Source organism: Struthio camelus, chromosome 1, assembly GCF_040807025.1.
Source record: "Struthio camelus isolate bStrCam1 chromosome 1, bStrCam1.hap1, whole genome shotgun sequence".
Lineage (NCBI taxonomy): Eukaryota > Metazoa > Chordata > Aves > Struthioniformes > Struthionidae > Struthio > Struthio camelus.
This window is the reverse complement of record NC_090942.1, coordinates 68,969,999-68,984,733: the sequence shown is the minus strand read 5'-3', so window position 1 is coordinate 68,984,733 and position 14,735 is coordinate 68,969,999. Positions and strand designations below refer to the sequence as shown.

The 14,735-nt window shown below is 48.3% G+C and overlaps 1 protein-coding gene across 2 annotated transcripts in view; it reads right to left on the bottom strand.

Annotated features, from left to right (window-relative positions):
• Positions 1 to 14,735, bottom strand: part of B4GALNT3 (beta-1,4-N-acetyl-galactosaminyltransferase 3) — a 66,775-nt gene that overhangs the window by 51,644 nt on the left and 396 nt on the right. The window lies entirely within an intron of this gene.

Sequence of the window (14,735 nt, the reverse complement as noted above, 5' to 3'; positions counted from 1 at the left end):
TCAAAGTGCCAGGCCTGGGAGTCCCCCCAGAGCATTGCCTGGTTCACAAGCCAGCCCATTTACGCAGTCCTCCCCAGGGGCCTTGGTCCCCACCCAACCAAGCAACGCAAGAAGCCTCCTGGAAAAAGCTTTCTGGGAACTAAAGCCTTGCGCTGCCCTTGTGCCACTGATGGATACCCCCAGACCTACCACCACAGGACGTGTGGGCTCGTGGTCATCCCCGTAAGGAGCTGCCGGGGCAGGGACCCCCCTGAGGGACCACAGCCTCGAGGGACCCGCTCTGGAGCGGAGCGGCAGTAAGAAGCACAGAGCAGGGGAAGAAAAGTTAAGATGAAGCAGAAAGAAACCACTGGGCACTGACCCCCGCCTCTTGCGCCACCTTTCACCCCAGCAAAGGGGCTGGCAGGGACAGAGTGTAACATGTGGCAAAGACAAGGGGCAGTGCTGGACTGAACCCGAGCCTGGGGAAGGGGAAGGAAAGGTGTTTAGTGCTTGTTTAACTGTCCATTGTTTGGCTTGTTTATCTTTGTTTACCTGAATCAGTAATTAAAAGCTTGTTAAACAGCATTAAATTAAGTGAAATTCCCCAAGCCAAAACTGGTTTGCTTGCAACAGTCACCCAACCTTATTTGCTCTAGTTTTGGGGGCTAAGCCAAGAATTGCAGGCAATCCTAGGACCTGCAGAGTCCAAGAAAGATATCTCTGTGGGTTTTAGCAGCGTGACTAGGAGGAGAGACCTCAGCAATAGCATGCAAATGCCCGACACCGCCCAGAGCAGAATATAGTGAGGGTGGATTTTATTCCAACTGTTTTCAGAAGTACATTTACCACAGGGATGTGGGGGTCACTTCCCCTCCTGCTCCAGCCTCCCTTCCTCAATCCATGCCATCCTGGCTTCAGGGGAGCACCAGCCCCTTCTCTCTGCCTCCTCCATGCTGCGTAGCAGCCCAAGCACTTGCACATCAAGTGCCATCTTCCCTGCAATCCCTCAGAGCCTCGGGCACAGATGCTGACAACCTATCTGGCAGGATCAGTGGAGCCCAACGCTGCAGCTGGAAAAGACGACTGTTCCTCGACAGCCTCAGTCAGCAAAGGCAGGTGACTTCAAATGGCTGTCTGGTTAGAAGTTAGTATTTTCTCTCCAGTAGTTAACTCCAGAACAGAGTTCACTGAGGGGAAGGGAAGAGGAAAGAACAATTTCCCCCGTGCCCTTCCCTCTCCCAACCGCAAAGATAATTAAAGAGCAAGAAGGTCTCTCTCATTGTTGCTAGCAAGCACAGAAAAAAAACAAAAAAACATTTTTCCAATCGCAGAACAGCATTCAACTGGGAAAACACAATTCCATCCTCAGACTTATGAGCTAAGCGACACAACTGGCTTAAACCTCCGTCCCCAGCAGAGCCCCGCAGGGTGTCTCCAGCCCCAGTGTTTGTGCATTCCTGGTGCTAACAGGGAGCTACAGCCGCCCTCCTGTCCTTAATCCCCCCACCAGAGACGCTGCCATAAAGCTGTGGAGAGGACCCCGCATTGCAAGTATGTGAGAGCCAGGAGCGTGGGGTGTCAGCATAAGGAAGAAATCTTGTACCAGAGGACTTGCCAGACTTCTGCTAATAGAAAAGAGCAGGACACAATCTTTTTCTCCCCCAGTTTCCCCACTAAGTCTTGGAAACTGGGTGGTACATTCCTCACCTTGCTGGCTTTTGAGCAAATCCTCACCAGCAAAACCAGAAGCCCTGAGCTGATCTGGCACTGCATGCAATTCCTCTTGCAGCTGCCCCAACATGTATATTTTGCCTTTCTCTACCCATGCTAAAAATACCTTGATTGCCCTCATGTAGACACTCCTCATTCTGCCACCAGCAGGGAAAGGAAAGGGAAGGGAAGCCAGGGACCCACTTGAAAGCTTTGTTTCCCTTATTTCACTGGAATGAAAATTACAGAGTGGTGCTAGCAGGATGGAGGCAGCTGGAGCTGACATGACAGCAAGGACGGATGCTGTTGATCCTGCACTGCCTCCAGTTCCTGGAGCTCTCTCCTTCCTGGACACCTAACACAATAGAAACCTAGCAGAGGTCCGCACACAGTTCTGAACACAGCTGGAGCAGACACATTACAGGTTAGCTGTTTAAACACATAAGACAGCTGTCCTGGCTGCCCTGCTTTCTCTGTTGTTTGCAGGGAGAATGGAGCTTCACCCGTGTTTCAGCAGAGTCAGCTGTCAGGAAGACCATGAACATGCTTCCCTGTTTTGGGGGGGGGGGGGGGTTTGTTTGTTTATTATTCCTTTTCCCCCTTCCTTCCTGCAGTTGACCTGGCTTTCCCCACAAGCAGTGCCTGCCAGCATCCCTTCCAAGCTCCCTATCCCTCCATGGTCCGGACACTCAGGAAACAGAGCTCGCTGCAGCCAAAGACCTTCACAGAGTGCACTCCACCGTCCCAATATCTCCACTCTAAAGCCTGGCTCTGCTCTCCCTCAGCTCTTGCATCCTGATACCCCAAGGGCACAGCCCTGCAGCACTCCAACCCATTGCTGGAGTAAGTCTCCACCCACGCAAGCCTTGATTGTGTTTATTCCAGGCTTTCCTCAAGCTAACAGAGGTGCTTGCTTTGTTCCACCACATCCCTGGGGTCCTTCAGACCGCCTCCTCCTGAGCTGCAAGGCCGCAGTAACGTGCCCAACTCCTTGCAGGCCTCCCTGCGACAGGTACCATTTGCCTGGTACTATTTGCTGTGGTGCTGCCCTGGCCCATGCTGCAAAGGGGTCTTTCCGAAGGCTGCAATCCAGAGCACAGATAGAAAGGAGAGCAGGGTTTAGGGGACTTCAGTCTCTCCTGCACTCCTCTACTGCACCTTTGCACCCACTTCCTCCCCTGGGCTGTGCAATCCAGGCAAATACCATGAATGGGGAACGTCAAAGGTGAGAATTGCTTTCCAGGGGCCCAGACAAGTTTCTGCTCCTGCCTTACATACACTTACAAAGGTGGGTCTCAAAAGACAGGGCAGGTGCATGCCTGGGGCAGCCAAACCAGCAGGACTATACCAGCGGGGCAGGCTGGGTGCAGCTAAATAGGCAATAATGAAACAATCTGCTTTCCCTTTGCACCAAAGGCATTTGGAGCCCAATGGATGCTTTTCATTCATCGGATGTTAGCATTTCACAAGGATAAGCAACCACCATCATCCACATCTTTGCAGTCAAGGGTAACCAGGCCACAGACTGATGATGTGGCTTGTTCTTCAGGTCTCAGCTGCTGAGCAACAGGGACAGGGATAGCCTGCATCCTCCTCCCGCAAACTGGAGCTGTAACCACTACACCACAGCTCCCTCCAAGCCAGCACTGCTGGGAGGCCAGCTCTCTTAGAGAGAGACAAGTGCTCATTTAGGGTGGGCAGCTACTTGGGGCAGTGAAACCTTCAGCAGTTTGTTGTTACGGGGGTGGGAGCAGTGACTACACGAGTTTTCTTACGGCAGCCAAACCCCAAATCTACTTGGAGAACCGCTCCCTATGCTGGGAGGCGCCGGCTGCCCTGAAGACATCCAGGGGCAGAAACCAGCCTCCCTACCCGTTTATTTGATGCTCACAGGGAGATGGAGAAGAAAACAGAGTTCCGAGAGTCAGGATTTCCTTCTGCGTCCTGAGACCGCCCTGGCTGTGCCCAGTCTCCCCCGCTGCTCCAGCATCCCCCCCCCGGAGGTCCCCCAGCAGGACATCCCCACCCCTCTCGATGGGATGTCCGAGAAGCAGAGATTTGAGACCTCCTTCCTCCCTGCTTTGCCAGGCTCGGCTGGGTCAGACGCTGCATTTGGCAAGAAAAGCACTCTACTAATTTTAGCATCCGGCTCTCCACCCAAGCATCTCAAAGGCTATGGAAAGCTGGGCAGCACCGAGGTAATGAATGACTGGGAGAGTCTGTCTTTGAACAGCCCACACAGCTGCACGCTGCCAGCTAAATATAAACCCGCAGCAGGCGGAGGGGAGCCTGCGCTGGCTCTGGCTGAAGCAGATCCCTCCCTGAGTAACACAGGGACAGGGAAAGGCCAAGTCGCAGCTCCCAAGTGGGATTTGCCCCCGGGGTCTGGGCAGCACCAGCAGTGCTTGCTGTCTGCCCAGAGGAATCATTGGCAATTCGGGCTGTGAACTCTCGTGCTCTTGACAGGGTCACGTGTGCTTTACATATTTATGGATGGATCAGAAACTCATGCCCTAGCTCAGACCCCAGCACATCAGTCAAAGCAAGCACGGCTTGCAAACACAGCTCGTATGGCGTGAACGAGCACTTGGTCCAGCTCCTTCCCTTCCCCGGCCCTTCGCTGCTGCACTGCGTGCGGACAGGAAACCAATGCCATGTGGTGCATGGCATCCCTGGGGGTGGTGGGTCTGCCTGCTACCTGCTGGGACACGCACCTCTCCCTTGCCACAGATAAACCTTCTCCTGTTTGATTTGCACTGTACCCAGGCAAAAGGGACTTTGCAGCCTTTGTAAATAAGAGAGGGATTGCATGAAAAACTCCTAAGTACATTAGCAAATCCTTTTCCTATGGAAACAACCGGCAAAGTGCTGAACATTGGCTAGACACCCCGGACAACACAGGTGACCATACTCTGCCAACTAAGTAGAGCAGCTGCAACACTGAGCACAACACTATGCAGAGAAACCAGATGTCTTGGCAGACACAGACTGCAGTAAAGAGCTACCGTGGTACCAATTTTTGAGGCACAAAACATCCTTATGACACCAGATACCTCGTTATCCACCTCAACGCAGACAGAAGCCATTTACGGTCCCTGCTATCTTCTGTAATTATTTTTCCTGCATTTCCCCCCTCTCCTACAAACTGAGTCAGTGGTTTACTGCTGGGCTCTCCAGTCCTTTCTATGTCTCCTCTCTTTTTGATCTCTGCAAAACCTGTCGACTGCAAAAGACTGTTGATTCCAGCTTCCCTGCTTCACTGAAATCTCAAGTATTTGCTTCTAACGTAGCCTTCACTTCTTTCCCCTCTTACAATTTCTGGTGGCCATTGGCACTTCTGATCACTCTGTTCTGACGCTCGTCTGGCTGTGTCCCACTTTTGGCTGCTTCTTACTTTGTGAAATAATCTATTCTCTATTTTCTGCTGCCTCTTCCCTGCTTCACTTATCTTTCACTTTACATTTCTTCCTTGCTTTAATTCTGCATGAGCTGCAAAACTTAAAGTATTTGTTTCCCCTCAACATGTCTATATAACATATCTAAGTAAAACATAGGGTTACAAGGAAAAGGTGAAAACCTAAGAGTTTATAAAGGATCTAAGGTTAAAAATAATAATAATAATGCCATTTGGGAAGCAATGGGTTTTGGGACAAAGCATTCAGAGATAGTACTGGAAGACCTAGAATTAACTGGCAAAGCAGTTACAATTTGCCAAGCAAAGGAAATCATCCCGCAAGGCTGAATCTCGTAGAACACAGACAGCGATCAAATGTTACAGAAAAACCAAGTTACTACCAAGACCTGAGACAGAGGGGAGGCTGGAGTTCAAAGGAGGAATGCATCCTCCCCTACCCCACAAACACACACAAAAAGCTCTCTTCATCACATCAAACTGTACACACTGCAGCAGAGTAAGTCAACGAGATGTGTTTGGAAAAAACACTGCAAGAACAGCAAGGAACTATATCACATTAGGATAACTTGCATGTGCTGAGGTGGGTGCACAGCATAACGGCAGCATTGTTAGGACTTCTTTAGATCAGTGTGGAAGATGAGGAGGATTTGGAAGAGGTGCAAGGAACATGAAAGGCTGAGTTATTTATTAGCCAGTCACTGGACATGGGTGTGCAATACCATGCCAGCAACAGAGAAACTGCCAGTGGAAGAAGAGCCACTGGCAGGGGAAACAAATGAAATTCAGCTCTAATGCTGAGGATCCTAGTTCCACTATTGCAGTAAGTGAGCCACAGGGACAGGCACATATGTGTGAACAGCTACAAGTAGTAACTATAGGGGAGAGAAAAAAAAATCCATTATCAAGGTTAAAACTTTCCTCAAACCCCGGGCTTACAAAGCTAGTCCCATTCCCTGAAGATGCAGGAGACCAGAGGCAGAATTAAGAGTATATCTACTGAAAGATAAGGAAGCTCCCAGCAGAGTACAGTACTACTGTCCCTCAACAAGCTGCTCTTTCCCTCAGGAAGCGGCTGCAGAAGAGCTGGGCGAGGTAACTGTCCTGGGGATCAGTGACCCAGCCAAAGCAGCCCAGGGGAGGCAGGTACCCAGCACCCTGCAGTGGGGAGGGGGAAGAAGAGGTGGCAGCAGTGGCATTCGCCTCATGCTCCCTCCTCCCACAGGGCTGTTTGCTGCTGTATGCGCTGAAAAAACAAACACTTTTATAAAGAGAATAAGAGAATTTCACCTCTGCCTGCAAGGGGAGACAAAAACGATGGCTGATACCAAACCATTTTTGGTGCTTCAGGCGTTAGCAACGCAGTCTGGCCAACACATCATGAAACACAAAGCATGGACTTGGCAAATATCTTTTTCTCCACCTGCCATGCAGGCTGCATTTGGCACTGGAGCATACGAGCTTAGGTCCGCATAGATACTCTAGGGGAACAACCCCAGCAAATCATCGCCTGAGGCTCTGGAAAAGTGAGACCTGCTGGATTAAAACTAAAAAGACAAAGAGTAGTTAACAAGGTGAAGAGGCTGGAAACAGAGACATTGAGGATCCTACCAGGGTGCCTGGCCTCAAAAGGGAAGGACAGAAAGATTCTTGGAATAGTGAATTTTAAGAGAACTTGCAAACCTTGTGCCTACAGGTTTTTAGTAAGGTTTGAATTTTAACTAAGAAAATGAAGAAGAAATGAAGAGCTTAGTATTTTGAGAATAAGCAGTAATGGAGCTCCAAACTAAGTGATCCACACATTAGTTGCTTTTTGCTGTACTGACCCACTTTACAAACTAAATATAAACCTAGAAGCAAGAGATGGTGATCGCAGACTCTTTCCAATGTATGCAACAGGGGAACAAAGTCCAGCAGCAGATCACATAAGCTGTCTGTGTGATTGAAAAAATGAATTAAACACTCAACTGACCTGCTTAAGACAAAACATGGACTACGACAGGCAGTGCTAGCGCAGAGTGAGTTGCTGGAGAAGGAGCATTGGTGGTCTGGACAGGATATTCTCAGCCCATTACAAGTTTTGCTCTCTGTCCTAGATAGGATGAATACCACCCAGACATGACTGATACATTTTTACAGAAAATATTAAAAATATATAAATAAAGCTAATTTAGGAAGTAAAATATTTATGAGAAGGGCTGGAGATATCTTAACTAGCCTCAAATGAAGAGCAGCACTGAGGAAGCTGTCAGACTTGCCAACACTAAACATACAGGCCAAGTCAAATAAAGAGCCCACGTTAATGACAAAAACAGGCCTCTTGAAGCAAAGCAGAAAGATTTTTTTTTTTTAGAACAAATAAAAAACCCACACATATCATTAATATAGATTATTCTCACTTCAGAGAAGTTTAGTAGGCAGTTCTAAAAACCTAAAAGATCATATATTACAAATATGTTTTTACTAGTAAATGGGATATAGTAGTGTCTGACAATGAACCAATGTTTAGTGGGCACGATTTTAGCAGTTTCAGCTAAACACAGGTTCGCATACTTCCTCACCAGTCCCTACTGCCTATAATCCAATGGGCTAGTGGAAAAGAAAGTTAAAGATGAAACATGGCTCTTACAGAAGACCTCACAGTCAAGTCTCTGATCTCCATTCAGTGTTTTTACGTTACTGAGTAGCACCGGCTGTCCACTGCTGAAATTATGCTCAGTTTGAAACAAAAACTAAGAATATTTAGATTGTCAGAAATCAAGGTCATGGGGGACTTGCACATGAGATGGAAACCAGGAAACAAAAAAACAAACAAAAAAATCCCATGTACAGTGCAAAGGCCTGGGGCTTACTGTTTGCATCTGCAATGGAAAATGGTGACACAAAAAAACCAAGAATAGCACAAGATGCACCACTTCCACCATATAAGCTTATCAGACAGATCTACATTATAGAGTGACAGCTTTCCCAAATTTTAAGAAGAAGGGGGACAAGAAGCCCTATTAATCTCTTCCCTCAAAAAAAGTCTCAGATGGGAAATAGCCACAGAATGCTGAAAAAAGAGCCCTAGGATATGATTTACTTAACAACCATGTTCCCCCTAAACCATATTAACATCTCAAAGCGTAAGAGACACTCTCCAGATCAGGAGCACCAAAACATTTGCGCTGAACTGGTATGGAAAAGTTCTCAAGAGAACAGAAGCACAGAGGAGCCCCAGTCAAGATCCTGATCAAGGCCAGCAGGGACAGACCTAGTTTCCTTTACTGTCCTGTTGTGTATACCAGTGCTGTATACCAGCACTTCTGATGCTCATGCTCCTTCCTTTCCTCCCTCTTTTTTTTTTTGGGGGGGGGGGGAAGGAGGGGGGAAGGAGGGGCAAGGGGGAACTCTCAGAAATCATTCTGAAACAAGTTTTGCCCATTTCAGGCTTCGACTGCAAAGACCCAAAGCTGGAGGTGTATTTTAGTTTGGCTGATTAAACATAAGGACTACGAATTTCTAAGATCATAGAAAGCAGAACTATCTAAGGACGAGGTTCACACTGGTTTCCACCCAAGATGTTATGTGGATTCTCTCTTATATCTCACACCATACCTAAATAAAATGGCTTATTTTCTTTTTCTGGAAAGCCCCTCTCAGCCATCACTGCAAGCCTGGAAAAAAAGCACTTAAATTGGGAAATAGCTGGAAAAAGAAACATCAACGTACAGCAGGAACAAACATAAAAGGGAAACCCACAATAAAACACACAACTCCATCAGTTCTTGAGGAAGTTGCTATAACAGCTGGAGAAAGAACCCTATCGTCACTTCATCCCTTATTGCCAGAACCTACATGGCAGCCTCCGCCTTCAGGAAAACTTCCAGCCATTTACCTTTTTGCAAACATTTCCAGATGAAAGATGATGTCAGTCATCTCTCTTAGGGCCACTCTGTCCTTACATCTGCCTGAACTTGTAGATGAAAGAAGGCAGAGGCTTCATGTTACCATTTCAGATAGCTCAATGCAAGCAAGCCATGTGCATGAACGAACCTTCAGAAGACAAAAGCAATACTCCGCTATTGCCAAGACAATGGCATTGCTCTTTTTACAGCAATTAGAGTGAGGAGGACATGCACAGGAGGGCACAGCTCCATTATACCTGATTCATCCTGACCCCATCTGACTCAACACCACAGGATGGTGTGGTGCAGGAATATATGCTGCATTGGCACATCTCTACGCAGGTCTGTTGTACATGACGCATGTACGTAAGAGGATTGTACAGGAGTCTTCTTTCAACAATCACATGCAATCCTTGTCTGGCCCCCAAAAAATCCCCAAATTGTTTGCATGGCATGGGCAGATTGCACGAACAACAAACACTCACTACTCTCATTAGCCCCTGCACGGGGGAAGGGAGGGGGTCAGACACTCAGTGCCTCTCCAGAGAGGGGCCCTCAGCTACGTCAGAGTCAAAACTCTACCTGACTGCGACTCAAGAAAGGGAAAAAGCTAAGCTCACAAACAGCTTGTACATAGTACATGCCTCAGCAGCAGTGAAAGGTTACCATGGTCCCGGACAACCACAGCATAGCTATACCATGAGGTCCAGGCATCCCCCAGCTGCTGCATCGACAAACCTCACGGCTGAGCTAGAGTAAACGCTTGATGATCCAGATTGCTCTCAGGAGCCCTGGCTTCTCTGCCAGCCATGCCAGGCAGGACATCAACTGCACTAGTAGCTCGTATGCTGTGGAAACGGTCTTGGAGATATCAACCCACTTTATGTGCATCATTGCAGAGCAAGATGTGAAGGTACTTCTGATCACCCTCCCAGGGGGATGAACTGGTGACCTTGAAGTGAAAAATTCGTCCCATTTGAAGTGACTACAAACACCACCTCCTTCTCCCTCTAGCTTGTTTAACAGCACCTTATTGTATGCTTTGGGGGATGGGGTTACTCAACACAGGTCCCTGTGAATGAATGTCTCATTAATGTCTTCAAAAGCACAGAAATATCAAATGCAGCCTTCACAGCATAGATGTTCCCCTGCTGCCAAGGCTCTTCTTCAGTCAAGGTGAGGTGCTTTGGAGGCGTTATTTAGTTTGACTTTTCCTCTGGGTCAATAGTTTCTACAGAGCAGAAGCAGAGATTCTTCTGCTGCTGTTCAACAGCCACATAGTTGAATCTCTCTTCGTGGGCACACAGTAGCCTTCTGTGCAGTTAGCTATGCAAAACAGCGATACCGTGCGTGTAGAGGCAAGTAAACTTGCACGCAAGTGATTGCAGAAGTCAGCCTGTGTGCACGTGAATGAACCTGCATACGAGAGCATACTCGCGCTTAGTAGAGGTGTTTTTAGGGTGCCTGGACACAGCAGCTAGAGAAGGAAGTTGATGCATGACTTTAAATGAGCAACTTCAACTTTCTGCCAGCTGTTTTTCTTCAAACACATACACCTGCTCATGCAGGCCAAGACTCAGGTCAAGGTTTAAGCAACTCATGCTATTTCATAGCAGTCTGGAGCCCTGAAGATCAGAGAGCCCACCATGGTGGGGTGGGGAATGACAGTTTTTGAGGGGGGAATAAAAGGGACCCTGAGGCTGCATATGTGGGTAGATGGAAGTCTTGCCATAACAGAACTGTGGCCCTTCAGAAGGGATTTTATTAGCATGTCTCCACTGTTTCTTCTGGGCCCCTCTTCAGACAGCGGGACTGTACTCTACTGAGTTAGAAAAGCAGCAGTCTAGGACACTAAAAATGAGACAAAAACCATTTGCTGTTTAGCTTGTCACAAACCCAGATAGGGAGGCAACACTCCCCGTGCTATTTACACGCAACAAAGACATGTGGAGAAACAGGGGAGAGTTGTAGCAGCCGGCAGGGGCAGGTTAAAGCCAGGCCCCTGCGTCCCTTGTTCCTCCAAGCTGCACCACCCAATTTCATCTAATCCCGCACACCCTGCTCCTGCCTGGCTCAGCATGTCACTCACACCTGCAACAAAGGAAGTTAGTGCAAGTGCTTTTATAGTCCTACAAGATACCTTGCTCTTTGCACCAGAAAAAAAAAAAGCAGAGTTTGAGAACTGACCTCACCTCTAAGCTTCTTCAGGGTCTGGGATGGGCTTTTACTGGGTTGACACAGGGTTTCAAAGCAAAGGGGGACACATGGGATTGCTGCACATCCTCCTAGTCCAAGAGCACAGCTCTAGGGCACCAGCCTTGCTCCCTCAAAACACCTTTCTGCCTAGGCGATGACACGAGGCACCGCTGGGCAAAGGGGAGGAAAGCAGAGGCAGCAGAGGAGGCCCCTGCTCTGCCGTCTCATTGCTGTGCTCCCTGCGGACGAGCAGCTGCTACGGGCAGCTCTTCTCCGAGGAAGAGCTTTCCCTGGGCTTGCTTCCCTTCCCAGCTCTGCTGCAAGGCCAGCAGCATTTACACAGCGCAGGCAGGGCACAGCTTAGCGTTTTGTGTCCTGCAGAGAAAGGACTCAACCTCCAGATCTGCCTGCTCTGTGATCCCTGCCCCCACCCCTGTCTCCAAAAACACCTCATTCACCTTTGGGCAAAACAAAACAAAAAAAGTTTTCTGTCACCAGCATTCACTTGCAGGAGTGAACTATGCTGTGCAGCAGTTAGCAAAGATGAGAAAAGCATTTCTACTCCAGAGCCCACCCCAAATTGGTCAGCTCCTGACAGCAGCAGGGAGTAAACAGACTGCCTCCGACTCCTCAGGGTTCTTGGCAGGGAGGCTGTGTCCTGCCTCTTACAGCTTATTTTGGAGGACAACAAGCCACATTTCATGTGATGAGAGCTGTGGCCATCTTTGGCTCATATCAGTCTGCTTGTTTTTCCTCCCTCAGCTGTAAATATGTTTGTTTAAGATTCCTATAAATGCCTATTGGGCAGCGGACCAGCCAAATACGCACGTTTGAAAGAAAAAAAGAGTACAGTCTCTAGCTTGAGGTGCAGAGCTGGGACTCAGTGTCTCAATATTTGACTTTAAGGTTACATTAAAAAGAACTTTCAAGGCCAGAGCCCCTTCCAGCCTAAGCCAGTGAAACTCCACAGAAGCAGATGGGTACTGATTTATAGCACCCATGTATTCTGTTAAGACCTTATCCTCTTCACCTAAGCTTATTTACAGGCTTAACTTTCTTGTATAGTAGAGCTGTACATACATAAAGGGGAGGACAGCCAGGGTCTCAGTTTTTAAACATCACTTACTTTAATGCCCACACTTAGGCCATTTGACAGTTGCTTCCTCCATCACACACCACTCACCAGCTGGGGGGAAAAAAAGGAGAATAAAGCTCAAGAGGAACCACAGCGACTGGACACCTGCTCTAAGGTGCTGCCTCAGGGAGCCGGCCAGCACGGGGGCATGCTGGTGACTCGTGAAGGGGGTATTTCTTGTAGTTCCTTACAGGCTGGCAGAAGGAGGGCTCAGCTCTTGAGGAGAGGAAAGGCACTTGCCTCTCCCTATGCGGGCTACTCTGCAACACCTTCTGGTGAGTCCAAAAGGAAGGGATCCATTATAGACATAAGAGATGGAAACAGTGATCTCCTGTAGGCCTCCTTCCAAGCCTAACAGCTCTATAGTCTTCTGTCCCCAGAGAGAGTCTCTTAGCTTTGTGCCTGGAAAAATTACTGAGTGAATGGCCTTTTTATTTTATGAACAGTAACTGGGGAGGCTGTTGCATCAGACAAGTTGAGACTGCAGCCCAGAGTGGGTCCCCAGGTGCAAGTTACAGTAGGGCTCCCACCAGGGATGCTGAAGGCAAACAACACTGAAACGAGAAGGGAAGAAGCATTAACTGCTCTGAGAATCGGGCCCTGCTACGCTGCTACCATCTCTGGAAGGAGGCACGATGCAAGCCACAAACGCAGCCACCCCAGTCTCAAGAGAAGATTACTTAGCCATAATAGCCCAAAGAAAACAAATACTGCTTGTTTTTTTCATTCCAACTTCTGATTTCTCTTAAAACAGAACAGCCTTTTGTAGGTACCGGGGTAAGAGGAAGGGTGTGGAGGGTCACAGATTAACCTCCCTCCTGCTAGCAGTCTCCAGGATCCTCCCCACGAGGACAGCAAAACAGGACGCCGAGCGCCCACGGAGCCTCTGCTCTTGGAGCAGTTGCTCTCGCTCTGTGGCACTGTGTGCCCCATAAGGAGCTGCCTGTCACAGAGTTCCCTGCCACACTTCCCAGCAGTATTTAAATACTTTCTCTATGCAATTAGTAGGCATCATCTCTGATGCGTTTGGGAGAATCTGGAACTTTTATGTAATGTAATTATTTTTCTCATCTTCTGTTCTAGTCAGTGGGGACTGTAGTGGTGTCACTGTTTCCAGTTTCAGTCTTAAAACAGAAGAACTCTTATAACAAGAATGTAAAAATAATCCCTGTCTAAAAGAAAAGGGGAAGAACTCAATTCATAATAAAACTTGCTTACCCGCATGCATCTCTTCTGTCCTCACTCTCTCTGCCTATTTCTCTGATTTCTTCCCTCTCTCTCTCCCCACCTTTGTACTGCTATTAGCAAAAGAGACTTCAGCTGCATGGCTCCAAACACCTGATTCAGCTCCTCTCTCCTTATAAACACTACTTTAAGCCCCTCAGACTGGGTGGTTTTCTCTCTTGCCTGCACCTCAGAAGTCCTCTATGCACCTTCAGAGTTTTCTCTGAAGGTCTTCAGGAGCATTGCCAGATTGATGTACGGTAAGCGCTTTGGCTAGATTGCATGAAAGATGTAATAGGAAGTAGACTGACTTGTAGTGCAATCTAGCTTCATAGTGTCCCAACTACTTCTACTAGCCAACCCCCCCTCCTCCAACACCACCCAATTAAACAAAATTGGATCGTAACTGGAGGATCTGTTCTGGCCAAAGAAGTCAGGTCTCTGTCACTGCTGGAACCATAAACGTGTGTTTTTAACGTTACGCTCACAGATACTATCAAACAAGCGGACAAGCTGAAATCCTGGTCCTGTAAAGGAGCAGACACTTGTGGAGCCCCTCACACAGCCAGAGTCTAAAGCTTTAGGATTGAAACCAAGTGTGACCTATGAGAGTAAGAATTAAAAACGTTAACACATGCGATGAAGGGACCAAGATGGTTCAAGGTATTAATAGGTAAGGGCTCTCAGGTATTTTAAAATAATACCACCAAATTAGACTGGCACCAATCACTGGTTTTAGTTGAAAACAGCAACAACAAAAAGGCAACAATCCAACAAAACCTTGGGCCACAGAAAACATTCTCACAACCGTAAGCAAGAAGAGAAAGATGAGAACTCAAACAACACTAACAGAAATAACCGCTTTCAAATAAGTAAGATCGACCAACCTTTTGAACGCAGCCCTTCACTCTGGGGGGGGGGGGGGGGGGGGAACAAAACAAAACACAGCAAAACTCCCTGCCCTTAACCTCAGGAGTGCTGCGCTCCCAGGAGCTGGCGGGAGAGGAACCTGCTCGCGGGCGAGCGGCGCGCCTCTCCCGGGTGCGCCTTGCCTCCTCTTCTGCACGCTGCGGCTGTCTGCCCAAAGCCAAACTCGAAGGGTCGCTGCTGCCGTCCAGCTCAGCGCCAGCACGCAGAGGACGACGCGCACCCCACAGCTGCAAACCCAGGAAGGTCGCGTTTTGACGGG